The 20718-nt window shown below is 50.9% G+C and overlaps 1 pseudogene; it reads left to right on the forward strand.

Moving 5' to 3' along the window:
- Nucleotides 1-27: 27 nt before the first annotated feature.
- On the forward strand, nt 28-16620 carry LOC123731794 (general transcription and DNA repair factor IIH helicase subunit XPB-like; annotated as a pseudogene).
- The last annotated feature ends 4098 nt before the right edge of the window (nt 16621-20718 follow it).

The following is a 20718-nucleotide window of genomic DNA, read 5'->3' on the forward strand; positions in this document are numbered from 1 at the left end:
AATCAACAAGCGGAATTCGTAGGTCACATGATCATTTCCACACAAGGAGGAAAACGAGTCAGTCGCATCGCAGTTACTTCTTAGTGTTTCTCACCTTCGTTTAACATGGTTTGACGAAGCAAGTTGTTTTTCGGAACAAGCTAATAATATCATGGGGAAGAAAGATAGGGGAGACCGGGGTGAGTATCTAGATGTTCCGGAAAGTGAATTATTTATTACTCCAGCTCATGTTGCGGTTTCACTTGGTGTTGTGATGGTAATTATAGCATGATGCTGAGGCATGGGAGATAGACATGCATTCTGTGTAACACTACCTAACCATTCTACCTAGCTAATACCTGTAGTAGTAGTAGTAGTAGTAGTAGTAGTAGTAGTAGTAGTATAGTAGCTAGCAAGAACCTATAGTATAGTAGTAGTATAGGAGTTGGAAAAACAGACTAACTTCAAGATGCTGCAGACTGCCTTAGTCTGGAGACCCGACGTCGGGGAGACATGAGCGTTTGAATCAGGGATGTTCCCACTAATGACCTCTACAAAGCCAGAATGTTGAATAAAATGACATCTGAACGTACTTTGCCGTTTGTCTGTGCAGTGTTTTGTTTGTTTTACAGGTAGGAATGTGAGACAATATATCCACAGGAAAATAGAATTAAATCAACTTTTCAAAGGTGCTGGTAGAACATTCAGATGTCTGTCACCTGAAACATGAGGAACGTGCTCCTCAGCCGGAAATGTCCCCGAACAGCGTAGTGTCAAACGTGCTCCTCAGCCAGAAGTGTCCCCGAACAGCGTCGGGTCAAACGTGCTCCTCAGCCGGAAGTGTCCCCTCTAGCGTCGGGTCAAACGTGCTCCTCAGCCCGAAAGTGTCCCCTCCAGCGTCGGGTCAAACGTGCTCCTCAGCCGGAAGTGTCCCCTCCAGCGTCGGGTCAAACGTGCTCCTCAGCCAGAAGTGTCCCCGAACAGCGTCGGGTCAAACGTGCTCCTCAGCCGGAAGTGTCCCCGAACAGTGTCGGGTCAAACGTGCTCCTCAGCCGGAAGTGTCCCCTCCAGCGTCGGGTCAAACGTGCTCCTCAGCCGGAAGTGTCCCCTCCAGCGTCGGGTCAAACGTGCTCCTCAGCCAGAAGTGTCCCCGAACAGCGTCGGGTCAAACGTGCTCCTCAGCCGGAAGTGTCCCCTCCAGCGTCGGGTCAAACGTGCTCCTCAGCCAGAAGTGTCCCGAACAGCGTCGGGTCAAACGTGCTCCTCAGCCGGAAGTGTCCCCCGAACAGCGTAGTGTCAAACGTGCTCCTCAGCCGGAAGTGTCCCCCCGAACAGCGTAGTGTCAAACGTGCTCCTCAGCCGGAAGTGTCCCCGAACAGCGTAGTGTCAAACGTGCTCCTCAGCCGGAAGTGTCCCCGAACAGCGTAGTGTCAAACGTGCTCCTCAGCCGGAAGTGTCCCCGAACAGCGTAGTGTCAAACGTGCTCCTCAGCCGGAAGTGTTTTCCATGGCTCCAACTGGTAAGATGCTTCAGGAGGCAGAGAGGTCCTAAATTCGCGCCAGCTATGTGTCCAATCAGGAGGAAGTGGTACTTGCTAAGCAAGCAGCGTGACGTCTTTGTCACATGAACGGAACCATGTAAGTGCGTCATTGTAAATATTGTAAATAATAATAATTTGTTCTTAACTGACTTGCATGGTTAAATAAAGGTTAAATAAAGGTTGAATCAAATATATAATGTAATCACGAGCTCGGCGTGTGTGCGTCTATTTTCGTCTCGTGGCTTGAGGTTGATTGAATCCATCACTTTGAAAAGTTGTTGTAATTCTACTTTCCTGTGGATGTGTTGTCTCACGTTCCTACCACCAAAAGGCCCGACCGCACAGACAACTGGTAAAGTACATTTAAAATATAATTAAATTCAACATTCTGACTTGTATAGGTTGAGAGAGGAAACTTTCCTGATCTAAATACTAATTTCTGCCTGACATAGAATTCAATGAAATTCAACGTCTCGTTAACAGGCAGTCAGCTGCATGTGTCTGACAATAACACTCTCTGAGAGGAGCAATCACTGTGATTAAAATGTATTTTAGTCACAGGGACACTACAGTGAGAGCTGATTTCAGAACAATGTCATCTTCTATCAACTGTCTTTCTCTTTGGTGATGGACATGTCTCACCGAGTGTCCCAGTTGTAAGACTCACGGCTCAGCCAATTTCTCCTTAATTACACCCCTCCTGTCTCTCTCTTTACTCCCTCCTGTCTCTGTCTCTCTCCATCCCTCCTGTCTCTGTCTGTCTGTCTGTCTGTCTTGTCTGTCTTCCTCCAGAGAGGAAGTCTTCTAAGAAGCGTGTGTATGATGAAGAGGAGGATGAGGAGGAGGCGATGGGCAGTGAGTCCCAGGAGACCGTCCCTGCAGCGGCCGGTAAAACGGTGGATGAGTCGGCCATCAAGCTGGATGAGTACGGGGTCACGACCTCTCTGGGTGGTGAGACTGACAGATTACGTCACCAAGTTACCTCACATCTGGTGCTGTTTAAAACTGACAGATTACGTCACCAAGTTACCTCACATCTGGTGCTGTTTCAAACTGACAGATTACGTCACCAAGTTACCTCACATCTGGTGCTGTTTCAAACTGACAGATTACGTCACCAAGTTACCTCACATCTGGTGCTGTTTCAAACTGACAGATTACGTCACCAAGTTACCTCACATCTGGTGCTGTTTCAAACTGACAGATTACGTCACCAAGTTACCTCACATATCTTGGATGGTCGGTCCTGTATATCCTCATGGTTTAATCTGTAATACAGATATCATGGATGGTCGGTCCTGTATATCCTCATGGTTTAATCTGTAATGTGAGTTTTCAGAGAGGGGGTCCTGTATAGGGGTTATGGGGGGTCTAGGGGTTATGGGGGGGTCTGTAGGTTATAAAATATATATGGGGGTGTAGTCATGGGGGGGTCTGTAGGGGGTCATGGGGGGGTCATAGGGGGTCATTCATATAGGGGGTCATGGGTGTATCTATAGTCATGGGGGGGGTTATGGGGGGTAAGGGGTTAAGGGTAGGGTTCATGGGGGTTATAGGGCTCATGGGGGTCTATAGGGCTTAATGGGGGGCTCATAGGGGTTATGGGGCCTACAGGTCAGGGCCCATAGGGGTCTGTAAATTGCAGGGGTCATGGGGTTATGTAATCATGTGTTATAGGGGTCATGTTATAATGGGTCGTATCATGGGGGGGTCATAGCGGGTGAGGGGGCAGGGGTCCATGGGGGGGACCAGCAGGGGGTATGGGGTATAGGGGTATGTTGTAGGGGTCATGGGGTCATACAGGGGGGTCGAGGTCATGGGGGGGGGTCTGCAGGGTCATGGGGGTCCAGGGTCCACAAATGTAGGGGGTCTATGGGGGTCTATAGGGGTCTATGGGGGGCTCTGTAGGGGTCTATGGGGGGGTCTATAGGGGTCTATGGGGGGAAGGGGGTCTTTGGGGGTATAGGGGTCTATGGGTGGGGTCTGTAGGGGGTCTATGGTCTGTAGGGGGTCTATGGGGGGTCTGCAGGGGGTCTATGGGGGTCTAGTGAAGCTGGTGCTGAAACATCAGACAACAAAACACATCTCTATTCACTGCTTTGCTCAAATGGTTTATCAGAGAGGCTCTGTCTGTCTGTCTGTCTGTCTCTCTCTCTGTCTCTCGTGTCTCTCTGTCTGTCTCTCTGTCTGTCTCTCTCTCTGTGTGTGTGTAGTGTGTGTGTGTGTGTGTGTAGTGGTGTGGTGTGTGTGTGTGTGTGTGTGTGTGTGTGTGTGTGTGTGTGGGGGGGCAGGTACTTTGTGGAGAGTGCTTCCCGAGGTGATTCAATCCTTCAGGACAGTGTGATCAGAGATTGTCGTCTTCGAACTGCAGAGGGAACAGACACACACACACACACACACACACACACACACACTGAGGTAACACACACAGACACACACACACACACAGAACACACACATGAGGGTACACACACACACACACACACACACACACACACTGAGGTCGAACACACACACACACACACACACACACACACACACACACACACACACACACTGAGGTCGTAATACACACACACGGACACACACACACACACACACACACACACTGAGGTCGTACACACACACACACACACACAACAAGTATGTTAAAGCCTGTGTGAGAAACCTCCAACCCTCTGCCAGATCTCTAAGTCCCTCCAGGACAACGGAGCAGGGGGCCCTGAGGGCAGACTCCAGAGCCACCCAGGTACCAGAGGACATATTCAGCTACTATGAACAGATGGACAAGGAGGAGGAAGTGGAGATGCAGACCGTGTCCTTTGAGATCGACAGGTTGGTTCTGTGGCTTGGAAGACGTGTTGGGCCCGTGGCCCCTTAATGATTTTGTGGTCTACCATTAAAATGCCCCTCGGCTTCATAACGTTTCCATGTACGGTCAACCTTGAAGTTTTAACACTTTCAATTTACAGAGTCTGTTATCTCTCCTGTTCGGCTGTCGTTACCACACGTTCACGTTTCCTCGAATCCTCCCTTCCTTCCAGGAGATGATCGAATAGCTGAAGAGGTGTATTAATATGAAGTATCCTCTCCTGGCGAGACATTGCAACGACACGGTGAACCCTGACATCAACATGGACCTGAAGGGTACTCAGGCCTCACCGGGAGAAGAGCTTCCAAGATGTTTGGTAACGGCCGAGCCCGCTCGGGAGTCATCGTTCTGCCCTGTGGTGAGAGAGGGAGGAGAGGAGAGGGAGAGGGAGGGGAGAAGAGGAGAGAGAGGGAGGGGAGGAGAGAGGGGGTGGAGGGAGAGGAGGAGAGGGGAAGAGGGGGGGTGGAGGGGAGGGAGGAGAGGGAGGAGGAGAGGGAGGGGTGGAGGGGAGGGAGGGGGAGCGAGAGAGGAGGGGTGGAGAGAGGGGGGAGAGAGAGGTGGAGGGTGAGGGGGTTGCGAGAGAGAGGTGGGAGGAGGGAGGGGGTGCGAGAGAGAGGGGTGGAGGGGAGGGAGGAGAGGGTGGAGAGAGAGGGTGGAGGGGAGGAGAGGAGGGAGGGAGGGGAGAGAGAGGAGGGGGAGGGGAGAGAGGAGAGGGAGGGGGTGGAGGAGGGAGGAGAGGGGTAGAGGGAGGGAGGAGAGGGGAGGAGAGGGGTATGGAGAGGGTGGAGAGGGAGGAGAGGGGAGAGGGAGGGAGGAGAGGGGTGGAGAGGGGAGGAGAGGGAGGTGAGGGGTAGAGGAGGAGAGGGGTGGAGAGGGAGGAGAGGGGGTGGAGAGGAGGAGAGGAGGAGGGGTAGGGAGGGAGGAGAGGGAGGAGAGGGGTGGGGAGGAGGAGAGGGGTAGAGGGAGAGGGGTATGGAGAGGGAGGGGGTGCGAGAGAGAGGGGTGGAGGGGAGGGAGGGGGTGCAGAGAGAGGGGTGGAGGGGGAGGGTGAGGGAGGGGGTCGAGAGAGAGGGGTGGAGGGGAGGGAGGGGGTGCGAGAGAGGGGTGGAGAGAGAGGGGTGGAGGGGGGAGGGAGGGGTTGCGAGAGAGAGGGTGGAGGGGAGGGAGGGGGTGCGAGAGAGAGGGGTGGAGGGGAGGGAGGAGAGGGGTGGAGAGAGAGGGGAGGAGGGAGAGGAGGGAGGGAGGAGAGAGAGGAGGGGGGAGAGAGGAGAGGGAGGGGGGGAGGGGAGGGAGGAGAGGAGAGGGGTGAGGGAGGGAGGAGAGGGAGGAGAGGGGTATGGAGAGGGGTGGAGAGGGAGGAGAGGGGCGCAGAGGGAGGGAGGAGAGGGGTGGAGAGGGAGGAGAGGGAGGTGAGGGGTAGAGGGAGGAGAGGGGTGGAGAGGGAGGAGAGGGGTGGAGAGGGAGGAGAGGGGTAGAGGGAGGGAGGAGAGGGAGGAGAGGGGTGGGGAGGGGGAGAGGGAGAGGAGAGGGGTGTAGAGGGAGAGGGGAGGGGGTGCGAGAGAGAGGGTGGAGGGGAGGAGGGGGTGCAGAGAGAGGGTGGAGGGGAGGGAGGAGAGGGGTGAGAGGGAGGAGAGAGAGGAGGGGGGAGGGGGAGAGAGGAGAGGGAGGGGTGGAGGGAAGGAGGAGAGGGAGGAGAGGGGAAGAGGGAGGGAGGAGAGGGAGGGGAGGAGAGGGGATGGAGAGGGGTGGAGAGGGAGGAGAGGGGTAGAGGGAGGGAGGAGAGGGGTGGAGAGGGAGGAGAGGGAGGGAGGGGTAGAGGGAGGAGAGGGGTGGAGAGGAGGAGAGAGGTGGAGAGGGAGGAGAGGGAGGAGAGGGGTAGAGGGAGGGAGGAGAGGAGGAGAGGGGTGGGGAGGGAGGAGAGGGGTAGAGGAGAGGGGTATGGAGAGGGGAGGGGGTGCGAGAGAGAGGGGTGGAGGAGAGGAGGGAGGTGCGAGAGAGAGGGTGGAGGGGAGGAGGAGAGGGGTGGAGAGAGAGGGGTGGAGGGGAGGGAGAGGAGGGGAGGGAGGAGAGAGAGGAGGGGGAGGGGGGAGAGAGGAGAGGGAGGGGGTGGAGAGGGAGGAGAGGGAGGAGAGGGGGTAGAGGGAGGGAGGAGAGGGGAGGAGAGGGTATGGAGAGGGGTGGAGAGGGAGGAGAGGGGTAGAGGAGGGAGGAGAGGGGTGGAGAGGGAGGTGAGGGGTAGAGGGAGGAGAGGGGTGGAGAGGGAGGAGAGGGAGGAGAGGGGTGGAGGAGGAGAGGGTTAGAGGGAGAGGGGTATGGAGAGGGGAAGAGGGAGGGAGGAGAGGGTAGAGGGAGTGAGAGGGGAGAGGGAGAGGGGTATGGAGAGGGGTGGAGAGGGAGGAGAGGGGTGGAGAGGGAGGAGAGGGGTGGAGGGAGGAGGAGAGAGGTGGGGAGGGAGGAGAGGGGGAGAGGGAGGGAGGAGAGGGGTGGAGGGAGGGAGGAGAGGGGTGGAGAGGGAGGAGAGGGGTGGAGAGGGAGGAGAGGGGTAGAGGGAGTGGGGTATGGAGAGAGGGTAGAGGGAGGGAGGAGAGGGGTAGAGGGAGGGAGGAGAGGGGTGGGGGGAGGAGATGGGTGAGAGGGGTAGAGGGAGAGGGGTATGGGAGAGGGGTGGAGAGGGAGGAGAGGGGTGAGGGAGGAGGAGAGGGGTGGGAGGGAGGAGAGGGTAGAGGGAGGGAGGAGAGGGGTGGAGGGAGGCAGGAGAGGGGTGGAGAGGGAGGAGAGGAGTGGAGTGGGAGGAGAGGGGTGGAGAGGAGGAGAGAGGGAGAGGGGTGAGGGAGGGAGGAGAGGGGTAGAGGGAGGAGGAGAGGGGTGGAGAGGGTGAGAGGGGTAGAGGGAGGAGGAGAGGGGTGGGGAGGGAGGAGAGGGGTAGAGGGAGGGAGGGGGTGGGGAGGGAGGAGAGGGGTGGAGAGGGAGGAGAGGGGTAGAGGGAGGAGAGGGTGGAGAGGGAGGAGAGGGGTAGAGGGAGGGAGGAGAGGGGTAGAGGGAGGGAGGAGAGGGGTGGGGAGGAGGAGAGGGGTAGAGGGAGGAGAGGGGTGGAGAGGAGTAGAGGGTGGAGGGAGGAGAGAGGGTGGAGGGAGGAGAGGGGTAGAGGGAGGAGGAGAGGGGTAGAGGGAGGGAGGAGAGGGGTGGGGAGGGAGGAGAGGGGTAGAGGGAGGAGGGGGTGGAGAGGGAGTAGAGGGGTGGAGGGAGGAGAGGGGTGGAGGGAGGAGAGGGGTAGAGGGAGGGAGGAGAGGGGTAGAGAGGGAGGAGAGGGGTGGAGAGGGAGAGGGGTATGTAGAGGGGTAGAGGGAGGAGAGGGGTAGAGGGAGGGAGGAGAGGGGTAGAGGGAGGGAGGAGAGGGGTGGAGAGGGGTGGAGGGAGGAGAGGGGTAGAGGGAGGGAGGAGAGGGGTAGAGAGGAGGAGAGGGGTGGGGAGGGAGGAGAGGGAGAGGGGTAGAGGGAGGGAGGGGTAGAGGGAGGAGGAGAGGGGTGGAGAGGGAGGAAAGGGGTGGAGAGGGGGAGGGAGAGAGGGAGGGAGGAGAGAGGGAGGAGAGGGAGGGAGAGAGAGGGAGGGAGGAGAGGGAGAGAGGGAGGGAGGGAGAGGGAGGGAGATCTGTGCGTTGTTCGTGTTTGTTGTTCTGAATTATGTTCAGTTGATTTATTAAATGATTCACTCCCTGAACTTGCTTCCTGATCTCCCGACGCCGTCGTTACAACCCCTCTGTGTAAAGCTGCCACCAACACCTACATGTCGGTTGTTTTGACTCATCTGAAGGTCCCCCGGTGCCCGTTGGTTGAAGAATATAATGGATATGGAGTTTGTTTAGTGCCAAAAATACGGGGTTAAATATATTCCTGAGATTTGGCAACAGAAGAGCGCGTTCTGCAGTCGTTGTGATTTGCTTAATTCCTGACCTTTTTTTGAAAAGGTCAAAGGTCAAAGGTAATCGAGGAGAGGAGGATCAAATCCACGTGGATCAAATCCACTTGTATGAAATGACTCCTTATCCACTAGCGTGTCATCAGGCAAATTAAGTTTCCAGAGGAGGAATCCCCAAATATATGTGGAAAGTGGTTAAAATTACATTTAGCTAGTTGTCGGTCCGACCAGGGGGGCGTCGGTCCGACCAGGGGGCGTCGGTCCGACCAGGGGGCGTCGGTCCGACCAGGGGGGCGTCGGTCCGACCAGGGGGCGTCGGTGTGACCGGGGAGGCGAAGTCGGTGCGACCGGGAGGAGCGTCGGTGCGACCAGGGAGAGCGTCGGTCGCGACCAGGAGGCGTCGGTGCGACCGGGAGAGCGTCGGTGCGACCGGGAGGGCGTCGGTCCGACCAGGGGGCGTCGGTCCGACCAGGGGGCGTCGGTCCGACCGGGAGCGTCGGTGCGACCGGGAGGCGTCGGTGCGACCGGGAGGAGCGTCAGTGCGACCGGGAGGCGTCGGTGCGACCAGGAGGGCGTCGGTGCGACCGGGGAGGCGTCGGTGCGACCGGGGAGAGCGTCGGTGCGACCAGGAGGCGTCGGTGCGACCAGGAGGCGTCGGTGCGACCAGGAGGCGTCGGTGCGACCAGGAGGAGCGTCGGTGCGACCAGGAGGAGCGTCGGTGCGACCAGGAGGAACGTGGTGCGACCAGGAGGAGCGTCGGTGCGACCAGGAGGCGTCGGTGCGACCGGGAGAGCGTCGGTGCGACCAGGAGGGCGTCGGTGCGACCAGGGGAGCGTCGGTGCGACCAGGAGCGTCGGTGCGACCAGGAGGGTTAATGACTTCTGGAGAAGGGCCAATGAGCCGTGGAGCTTTGCACGAGGACGAACATGTCTTCTGTGGTTGTTCCGGACAGCCTTAGAGATTTCATGCCTTAATGACCATCCGTATCAACTGGGCTTTCTCTAAACCTCTTAACTCACAGAACATGCCTCTCCGATTTCTTAGAAACCCTAAGCGCCTTGGAAACGTTAGGCTTTTAATTACATGTTAAGTACCTTATTTGGGGATTCTGGGCCGGGTTCTGACTGACATTTTGGTTTTCCAAAGCGCTCTCTGATCGTTGTCGGGTCCTGTGTCCTTGTAGTACAAGAAAGCCCAATCTCTGAGCTCTCTGCTCCAAATTCTCCCAGCAGTGCTGACTTGAAGTGTCTGGTTTCAGACCCCAACAATTTTGAACGATTTCCTGTGCATGTGAAACAGCGTGTATATAAAACCGGTAGAATCTACCGGACTAGTTTCGTCTCACTGTGATCTTCTCAGACGGATTTTGAGTTCTCAACATTAAACCAAAAATACTAAATAATTTCATAGAAAGTGGTCTAATTTCCATTCCTATTAGTCACAGATGGTTCTTACAGCTGAAGTGTCAGCAGTGGTCGGGCCTAACTGTCAGCAGTTATATGAAATAATGACAATATTGTCACAAAGTATGATCATATATATCTTATAGTAAGTCATTTATCATTTAATTGTTACTGTATTTGAAGCGTTGTTACTGTATTTGAAGCGTTGTTACTGTATTTGAAGCGTTGTTACTGTATTTGAAGCGTTGTTACTGTATTTGAAGCGTTGTTACTGTATTTGAAGCGTTGTTACTGTATTTGAAGCATTTCTGTCATTTCAATCCCTTTTAGCCCCACTTGTTGTTGAATAGAAAAAAAACGAATAAATATATATTTTTTTAATAATATTTGTACTATATACTTGAGCTTGTGTCCTTCCAACTGTCTACACCTCAGTAATGTATAAACAATTTATACCAGAAAGATGAGATTGTAACCTTTTTTTGGAGTATACAGCATTACTAGTTATTGTGTAAGGCCCCTCTCGTCAATAAATAAACACTTTTAGGTCTGTCTATTTAGGCAGAAATCTACACTTTGCTGTAACTTTCAAGGGTTTTGAATCTAGCTACGCTCCTTTACCCCGATGACCAGGTATTTTCAGTTAACACCAGACAAGATCTTTTTTTTTTTTTTTAAACTATTGTTGAAGGAAGAGAAACTCTGATGTGATATGTTGTTACCACAAGGTGTCGTCTGAGCATCGGACGGTGGCGTGTTTTCATCAAGAGATGAGAAAGATACGTTTTAATATGGCTGGATAGTTTATACACTGAGTGATGGGGTTTAATATGGCTGGATAGTTTATACACTGAGTGATGGGGTTTAATATGGCTGGATAGTTTATACACTGAGTGATGGGGTTTAATATGGGTTTAATATGGCTGGATAGTTTATACACTGAGTGATGGGGTTTAATATGGCTGGATAGTTTATACACTGAGTGATGGGTTTAATATGGCTGGATAGTTTATACACTGAGTGATGGGGTTTAATATGGGTTTAATATGGCTGGATAGTTTATACACGGAGTGGACAAAACATTATGAACATGACAGACTTCATGACAGACTGACCAGGTGAATCCAGGTGAAAGCTATGATCCCTTATTGAGGTCACTTGTTAAATCCTCTTTAATCAGTGTCGTTGAGGGGAGGAGATCGGAAGGGTGCAACTCATTATAAGGAAGGGGTTCCTTATGTTTGGTATATGAAGGTGTATATGAAGGTGTTATGTGAATCTCTCCTCCTATCCCTCCCCATTACTCCCCCCCATCTCTCCTCCTCTCCCCATCTCTCCTCCTATCCTTCCCCATTACTCCCCCATCTCTCCCCTATCCCTCCCCATTACTCCCCCATCTCTCCTCCTCTCCCCATCTCTCCTCCTCTCCCCATCTGTCCTCCTCTCCCCCATCTCTCCTCCTCTCCCCATCTCTCCCCCTATCCCTCCCCATTACTCCCCATCTCTCCTCTCCCCATCTCTCCTCCTCTCCCTCCCCATTACCCCCATCTCTCCTCCTCTCCCCCATCTCTCCTCCTTTCCCTCCCCATTACTCCCCCCATCTCTCCTCCTCTCCCCATCTCCCCCCCATCTCTCCTCCTCTCCCCCATCTCTCATCCTATCCCTCCCCATTACTCCCCCATCTCTCCTCCCCCCCCATCTCTCGTCCTCTCCGCCCCATCTCTCGTCCCCCCCCATCTCTCGTCCTCTCCAGCCTGTACAGTCCGTAAGCGCTGTCTGGTCCTGGGAAACAGCAGCCTGTACAGTCCGTAAGCGCTGCCTGGTCCTGGGTAACAGCAGCCTGTACAGTCCGTAAGCTGGCTGGTCCTGGGTAACAGCAGCCTGTACAGTCCGTAAGCGCTGCCTGGTCCTGGGTAACAGCAGCCTGTACAGTCCGTAAGCGCTGTCTGGTCCTGGGTAACAGCAGCCTGTACAGTCCGTAAGCGCTGTCTGGTCCTGGGAAACAGCAGCCTGTACAGTCCGTAAGCGCTGTCTGGTCCTGGGAAACAGCAGCCTGTACAGTCCGTAAGCGCTGTCTGGTCCTGGGTAACAGCAGCCTGTACAGTCCGTAAGTGCTGTCTGGTCCTGGGTAACAGCAGCCTGTACAGTCCGTAAGCGCTGTCTGGTCCTGGGTAACAGCAGCCTGTACAGTCCGTAGCGCTGTCTGGTCCTGGGAAACAGCAGCCTGTACAGTCCGTAAGCGCTGCCTGGTCCTGGGTAACAGCAGCCTGTACAGTCCGTAAGCGCTGTCTGGTCCTGGGTAACAGCAGCCTGTACAGTCCGTAAGCGCTGTCTGGTCCTGGGAAACAGCAGCCTGTACAGTCCGTAAGTGCTGCCTGGTCCTGGGTAACAGCAGCCTGTACAGTCCGTAAGCGCTGTCTGGTCCTGGGTAACAGCAGCCTGTACAGTCCGTAAGCGCTGCCTGGTCCTGGGTAACAGCAGCCTGTACAGTCCGTAAGTGCTGTCTGGTCCTGGGTAACAGCAGCCTGTACAGTCCGTAAGCGCTGTCTGGTCCTGGGTAACAGCAGCCTGTACAGTCCGTAAGCGCTGTCTGGTCCTGGGAAACAGCAGCCTGTACAGTCCGTAAGGCTGTCTGGTCCTGGGAAACAGCAGCCTGTACAGTCCGTAGCGCTGTCTGGTCCTGGGTAACAGCAGCCTGTACAGTCCGTAAGTGCTGTCTGGTCCTGGGAAACAGCAGCCTGTACAGTCCGTAAGCGCTGTCTGGTCCTGGGTAACAGCAGCCTGTACAGTCCGTAGCGCTGTCTGGTCCTGGGTAACAGCAGCCTGTACAGTCCGTAGCGCTGCCTGGTCCTGGGTAACAGCAGCCTGTACAGTCCGTAAGCGCTGCCTGGTCCTGGGAAACAGCTCTGTATCAGTAGAACAGTGGAAGGCTCAGTTTAAGATGTGGTCCACCATCGACGACTCTCAGATCTGTCGCTTTACCTCAGACGCCAAGGACAAGGTCAGAGCGAACACCACTGAGCTTTTTTAAATACGGTCTTTCAACAGCCACTGTGTTTTGATCTCTTTTTATTGCTTTTGAATTATTATTTATTTATTTATTATTATTATTATTTATTTATTATTTATTTATTTAATATTTATTATTATTTATTATTATTTATTATTTATTTATTATTATTATTTATTATTTATTTATTATTATTATTTATTATTTATTTATTATTATTTATTTATTATTTATTATTATTATTTATTTATTATTATTATTTATTATTATTATTTATTATTTATTTATTATTATTTATTATTTATTTATTTATTTATTATTGTTTATTATTTATTTATTATTATTTATTATTATTATTTATTATTATTATTTATTATTTATTTATTTATTTATTATTATTCATTTATTTATTATTATTATTTATTATTTATTTATTTATTTCAAGTTATTGTTTTTAGTTTTAAAGTGTGTTGCTGTTTTTTAAAATGCACTTTTTAACTGAAGTTTTATTTTTGTTTAGTTTTTTATGAAGCCGATTGGCTGCTCGGTAGTTACATCAGTACTTACACCATGTTGGGACACACAACCAAGAGGTCTTGGGAGGCGGAGAGAGTGATGGAGTGGATGAGGTCCCGGAGTGGGGTCTCATCATCCTGGACGAGGTCCACACCATCCCCTGGTGAGTCTATATGGGGTCAGGGGTCATGGTTAGGAGGGGTTAGGGTTAGTCCACACCATCCCTGGTGAGTCTATATGGGGTCATGGTTAGGAGGGGTTAGGGTTAGTCCACACCATCCCTGGTGAGTCTATATGGGGTCAGGGGTCATGGTTAGGAGGGGTTAGGGTTAGTCCACACCATCCCTGGTGAGTCTATATGGGGTCAGGGTCATGGTTAGGAGGGGTTAGGGTTAGTCCACACCATCCCTGGTGAGTCTATATGGGGTCAGGGGTCATGGTTAGGAGGGGTTAGGGTTAGTCCACACCATCCCTGGTGAGTCTGTCTATATCTCTGTGGTAAGGGGTCAGAGGTTAAGAGGTTATGGTTGTATCTGATATATACGGTGACGGTGGCCTAGACCGCTGTAGAGGGAGTATACCTGACAGGGGTCATATTAATGGGTAGACTGTAGAGGGAGTATACCTGACAGGGGTCATATTAATGGGTAGACAGTAGAGGGAGTATACCTGACAGGGGTCATATTAATGGGTAGACTGTAGAGGGAGTATACCTGACAGGGGTCATATTAATGGGTAGACTGTAGAGGGGAGTATACCTGACAGGGGTCATATTAATGGGTAGACCGAAGAGGGGAGTATACCTGACAGGGGTCATATTAATGGGTAGACCGAAGAGGGAGTATACCTGACAGGGGTCATATTAATGGGTAGACAGTAGAGGGAGTATACCTGACAGGGGTCATATTAATGGGTAGACTGTAGAGGGAGTATACCTGACAGGGGTCATATTAATGGGTAGACTGTAGAGGGAGTATACCTGACAGGGGTCATATTAATGGGTAGACTGTAGAGGGGAGTATACCTGACAGGGGTCATATTAATGGGTAGACTGTAGAGGGAGTATACCTGACAGGGGTCATATTAATGGGTAGACTGTAGAGGGAGTATACCTGACAGGGGTCATATTAATGGGTAGACCGAAGAGGGAGTATACCTGACAGGGGTCATATTAATGGGTAGACTGTAGAGGGAGTATACCTGACAGGGGTCATATTAATGGGTAGACCGAAGAGGGAGTATACCTGACAGGGGTCATATTAATGGGTAGACTGTAGAGGGGAGTATACCTGACAGGGGTCATATTAATGGGTAGACTGTAGAGGGAGTATACCTGACAGGGGTCATATTAATGGGTAGACTGTAGAGGGAGTATACCTGACAGGGGTCATATTAATGGGTAGACTGTAGAGGGGAGTATACCTGACAGGGGTCATATTAATGGGTAGACTGTAGAGGGGAGTATACCTGACAGGGGTCATATTAATGGGTAGACCGAAGAGGGAGTATACCTGACAGGGGTCATATTAATGGGTAGACAGTAGAGGGGAGTATACCTGACAGGGGTCATATTAATGGGTAGACTGTAGAGGGAGTATACCTGACAGGGGTCATATTAATGGGTAGACTGTAGAGGGAGTATACCTGACAGGGGTCATATTAATGGGTAGACTGTAGAGGGGGGTATACCTGACAGGGGTCATATTAATGGGTAGACTGTAGAGGGAGTATACCTGACAGGGGTCATATTAATGGGTAGACCGAAGAGGGGAGTATACCTGACAGGGGTCATATTAATGGGTAGACTGTAGAGGGGAGTATACCTGACAGGGGTCATATTAATGGGTAGACCGAAGAGGGAGTATACCTGACAGGGGTCATATTAATGGGTAGACTGTAGAGGGAGTATACCTGACAGGGGTCATATTAATGGGTAGACTGTAGAGGGGAGTATACCTGACAGGGGTCATATTAATGGGTAGACTGAAGAGGGAGTATACCTGACAGGGGTCATATTAATGGGTAGACCGAAGAGGGAGTATACCTGACAGGGGTCATATTAATGGGTAGACAGTAGAGGGAGTATACCTGACAGGGTTCATATTAATGGGTAGACTGTAGAGGGGAGTATACCTGACAGGGGTCATATTAATGGGTAGACTGTAGAGGGGAGTATACCTGACAGGGGTCATATTAATGGGTAGACTGTAGAGGGAGTATACCTGACAGGGGTCATATTAATGGGTAGACTGAAGAGGGAGTATACCTGACAGGGGTCATATTAATGGGTAGACTGAAGAGGGGAGTATACCTGACAGGGGTCATATTAATGGGTAGACTGTAGAGGGGAGTATACCTGACAGGGGTCATATTAATGGGTAGACTGTAGAGGGGAGTATACCTGACAGGGGTCATATTAATGGGTAGACAGTAGAGGGAGTATACCTGACAGGGTTCATATTAATGGGTAGACTGTAGAGGGAGTATACCTGACAGGGGTCATATTAATGGGTAGACTGTAGAGGGAGTATACCTGACAGGGGTCATATTAATGGGTAGACTGTAGAGGGAGTATACCTGACAGGGGTCATATTAATGGGTAGACTGAAGAGGGAGTATACCTGACAGGGGTCATATTAATGGGTAGACTGAAGAGGGAGTATACCTGACAGGGGTCATATTAATGGGTAGACTGTAGAGGGAGTATACCTGACAGGGGTCATATTAATGGGTAGACTGTAGAGGGAGTATACCTGACAGGGGTCATATTAATGGGTAGACAGTAGAGGGAGTATACCTGACAGGGGTCATATTAATGGGTAGACAGTAGAGGGAGTATACCTGACAGGGGTCATATTAATGGGTAGACTGTAGAGGGAGTATACCTGACAGGGGTCATATTAATGGGTAGACTGTAGAAGACCAGAAAATCTGTTTCTCACTTCTGTGATGTTTCCAAGACATTTGTCTAATATTGTCTGCGTTGTCTCGCTCCCCCTCCCTCCTCTCTCTCTCTGTCCTCTCTCTCTCTCTCTCTCTCTCTCTCTCTCTCTCTCTCTCTCTCTCTCTCTCTGTAGCCAAGATGTTCCGTCGGGTTCTGACCATTGTCCAGGCCCACTGTAAACTGGGTCTGACCGCCACACTGGTCCGTGAAGACGACAAGATCGTTGATCTCAACTTCCTGATTGGGCCCAAGCTGTTTGAGGCTAACTGGATGGAGCTCCAGAACAACGGCTACGTCGCTAAGGTCCAGTGTGCCGAGGTTAGTCCGTCGTCCACACCCGTACCAGTCTGTGGTGGGGATAAACCTGGTAATGGGCACGACACAATATGGCTAATGGAATAGGATACCTCACGACGTCTAGTCTGGGTAAACATCATTTGGGCAACAAGCCGGATAAGGCAGGGGTGTAGTTTGGGGGGGTTTGGGGAACCAGCGGATAAGGCAGGGCTGTAGTTGGGGGGGGGGTTTGGGGAACCAGCGGATAAGGCAGGGCTGTAGTTGGGGGGGAACCAGTGGATAAGGCAGGGCTGAAGTTGGGGGGGTTTGGGGAACCAGCGGATAAGGCAGGGCTGTAGTTGGAGGGGGGGGTTGGGCAACAAGCGGATAAGGCAGGGCTGTAGTTGGGGGGTTGGGCAACAAGCGGATAAGGCAGGGCTGTAGTTGGGGGGGTTGGGCAACAAGCGGATAAGGCAGGGCTGTAGTTGGGGGGGGTTGGGCAACCAGCGGATAAGGCAGGGCTGTAGTTGGGGGGGGGGTTGGGGAACCAGCGGATAAGGCAGGGCTGTAGTTGGGGGTGGGGGGTTGGGGAACCAGCCGGATAAGGCAGGGCTGTAGTTGGGGGGGGTTGGGCAACCAGCGGATAAGGCAGGGCTGTAGTTGGGGGGGGTTGGGCAACCAGCGGATAAGGCAGGGCTGTAGTTGGGGGGGTTGGGGAACCAGCGGATAAGGCAGGGCTGTAGTTGGGGGGGTTGGGCAACCAGCGGATAAGGCAGGGCTGTAGTTGGGGGGGGTTGGGGAACCAGCGGATAAGGCAGGGCTGTAGTTGGGGGGGTTGGGGAACCAGCGGATAAGGCAGGGCTGTAGTTGGGGGTGGGGGGTTGGGGAACCAGCGGATAAGGCAGGGCTGTAGTTGGGGGGGGTTGGGGAACCAGCGGATAAGGCAGGGCTGTAGTTGGGGGGTTGGGGAACCAGCGGATAAGGCAGGGCTGTAGTTGGGGGGTTGGGGAACCAGCGGATAAGGCAGGGCTGTAGTTGGGGGGGGGTTGGGGAACCAGCGGATAAGGCAGGGCTGTAGTTGGGGGGGGTTGGGGAACCAGCGGATAAGGCAGGGCTGTAGTTGGGGGGTTGGGGAACCAGCGGATAAGGCAGGGCTGTAGTTGGGGGGGTTGGGGAACCAGCGGATAAGGCAGGGCTGTAGTTGGGGGGGGGTTGGGGAACCAGCGGATAAGGCAGGGCTGTAGTTGGGGGGGGGGGGGGTTTAACTGTGGAGCTCTTTTAATTTACAGAGAAAGTCACTAGAGTTCCCATGTCACTAATATGAGACAGAGCTATATACTACATTAGAAGGGTATATGGGGACAGAGCTATAGACCACATTAGAAGGGTATATGGGGACAGAGCTATGTAGTATATTAGAAGGGTATATGGGGACAGAGCTATAGACCACATTAGAAGGGTATATGGGGACAGAGCTATATAGTATATTAGAAGGGTATATGGGGACAGAGCTATATACTACATTAGAAGGGTATATGGGGACAGAGCTATATAGTATATTAGAAGGGTATATGGAGACAGAGCTATATACTACATTAGAAGGGTATATGGAGACAGAGCTATATACTACATTAGAAGGGTATATGGGGACAGAGCTATGTAGTATATTAGAAGGGTAGATGGGGACAGAGCTATATAGTATATTAGAAGGGTATATGGGGACAGAGCTATGTAGTATATTAGAAGGGTAGATGGGGACAGAGCTATATACTACATTAGAAGGGTATATGGGGACAGAGCTATAGACCACATTAGAAGGGTATATGGGGACAGAGCTATATACTACATTAGAAGGGTATATGGGGACAGAGCTATATAGTATATTAGAAGGGTATATGGGGACAGAGCTATATACTACATTAGAAGGGTATATGGGGACAGAGCTATGTAGTATATTAGAAGGGTATATGGGGACAGAGCTATGTAGTATATTATAAGGGTATATGGGGACAGAGCTATGTAGTATATTAGAAGGGTATATGGGGACAGAGCTATATAGTATATTAGAAGGGTATATGGGGACAGAGCTATATAGTATATTAGAAGGGTATATGGGGACAGAGCATTATAGTATATTAGAAGGGTATATGGGGACAGAGCTATATAGTATATTAGAAGGGTAGATGGGGACAGAGCATTATAGTATATTAGAAGGGTATATGGGGACAGAGCTATATACTACATTAGAAGGGTAGATGGGGACAGAGCTATAGACCACATTAGAAGGGTATATGGGGACAGAGCTAAATAGTATATTAGAAGTGTATATGGAGACAGAGCTATATAGTATATTAGAAGGGTATATGGGGACAGAGCTATATAGTATATTAGAAGGGTATATGGGGACAGAGCTATAGACCACATTAGAAGGGTAGATGGGGACAGAGCTATATACTACATTAGAAGGGTATATGGGGACAGAGCTATATAGTATATTAGAAGGGTAGATGGGGACAGAGCTATATACTACATTAGAAGGGTATATGGGGACAGAGCTATAGACCACATTAGAAGGGTATATGGGGACAGAGCTATATAGTATATTAGAAGGGTAGATGGGGACAGAGCTATATACTACATTAGAAGGGTAGATGGGGACAGAGCTATATACTACATTAGAAGGGTAGATGGGGACAGAGCTATAGACCACATTAGAAGGGTATATGGGGACAGAGCTATATAGTATATTAGAAGGGTAGATGGGGACAGAGCTATATAGTATATTAGAAGGGTATATGGGGACAGAGCTATATAGTATATTACAAGGGTAGATGGGGACAGAGCTATATACTACATTAGAAGGGTATATGGGGACAGAGCTATATAGTATATTAGAAGGGTATATGGGGACAGAGCTATATACTACATTAGAAGGGTATATGGGGACAGAGCTATATAGTATATTAGAAGGGTATATGGGGACAGAGCTATAGACCACATTAGAAGGGTATATGGGGACAGAGCTATATAGTATATTAGAAGGGTATATGGGGACAGAGCTATATAGTATATTAGAAGGGTATATAGGGACAGAGCTATATAGTATATTAGAAGGGTATATGGGGACAGAGCTATATACTACATTAGAAGGGTATATGGGGACAGAGCTATATAGTATATTAGAAGGGTATATGGGGACAGAGCTATAGACCACATTAGAAGGGTATATGGGGACAGAGCTATATAGTATATTAGAAGGGTGTATGGGGACAGAGCTATATAGTATATTATAAGGGTATATGGGGACAGAGCTATAGACCACATTAGAAGGGTAGATGGGGACAAAGCTATAGACCACATTAGAAGGGTATATGGGGACAGAGCTATAGACCACATTAGAAGGGTATATGGGGACAGAGCTATAGACCACATTAGAAGGGTAGATGGGGACAGAGCTATATACTACATTAGAAGGGTATATGGGGACAAGCTATATGACCACATTAGAAGGGTATATGGGGACAGAGCTATATAGTATATTAGAAGGGTATATGGGGACAGAGCTATATACTACATTAGAAGGGTATATGGGGACAGAGCTATAGACCACATTAGAAGGGTATATGGGGACAGAGCTATGTAGTATATTAGAAGGGGTATATGGGGACAGAGCTATGTAGTATATTAGAAGGGTATATGGGGACAGAGCTATGTAGTATATTAGAAGGGTATATGGGGACAGAGCTATATAGTATATTAGAAGGGTAGATGGGGACAGAGCTATATAGTATATTAGAAGGGTATATGGGGACAGAGCTATAGACCACATTAGAAGGGTATATGGGGACAGAGCTATATACTACATTAGAAGGGTAGATGGGGACAGAGCTATAGACCACATTAGAAGGGTATATGGGGACAGAGCTAAATAGTATATTAGAAGGGTATATGGAGACAGAGCTATATAGTATATTAGAAGGGTATATGGGGACAGAGCTATATAGTATATTAGAAGGGTAGATGGGGACAGAGCTATATACTACATTAGAAGGGTATATGGGGACAGAGCTATAGACCACATTAGAAGGGTATATGGGGACAGAGCTATATAGTATATTAGAAGGGTAGATGGGGACAGAGCTATATACTACATTAGAAGGGTATATGGGGACAGAGCTATAGACCACATTAGAAGGGTATATGGGGACAGAGCTATGTAGTATATTAGAAGGGTAGATGGGGACAGAGCTATATACTACATTA

Source organism: Salmo salar, unplaced genomic scaffold (assembly GCF_905237065.1).
Source record: "Salmo salar unplaced genomic scaffold, Ssal_v3.1, whole genome shotgun sequence".
Taxonomy (NCBI): Eukaryota; Metazoa; Chordata; class Actinopteri; order Salmoniformes; family Salmonidae; genus Salmo; species Salmo salar.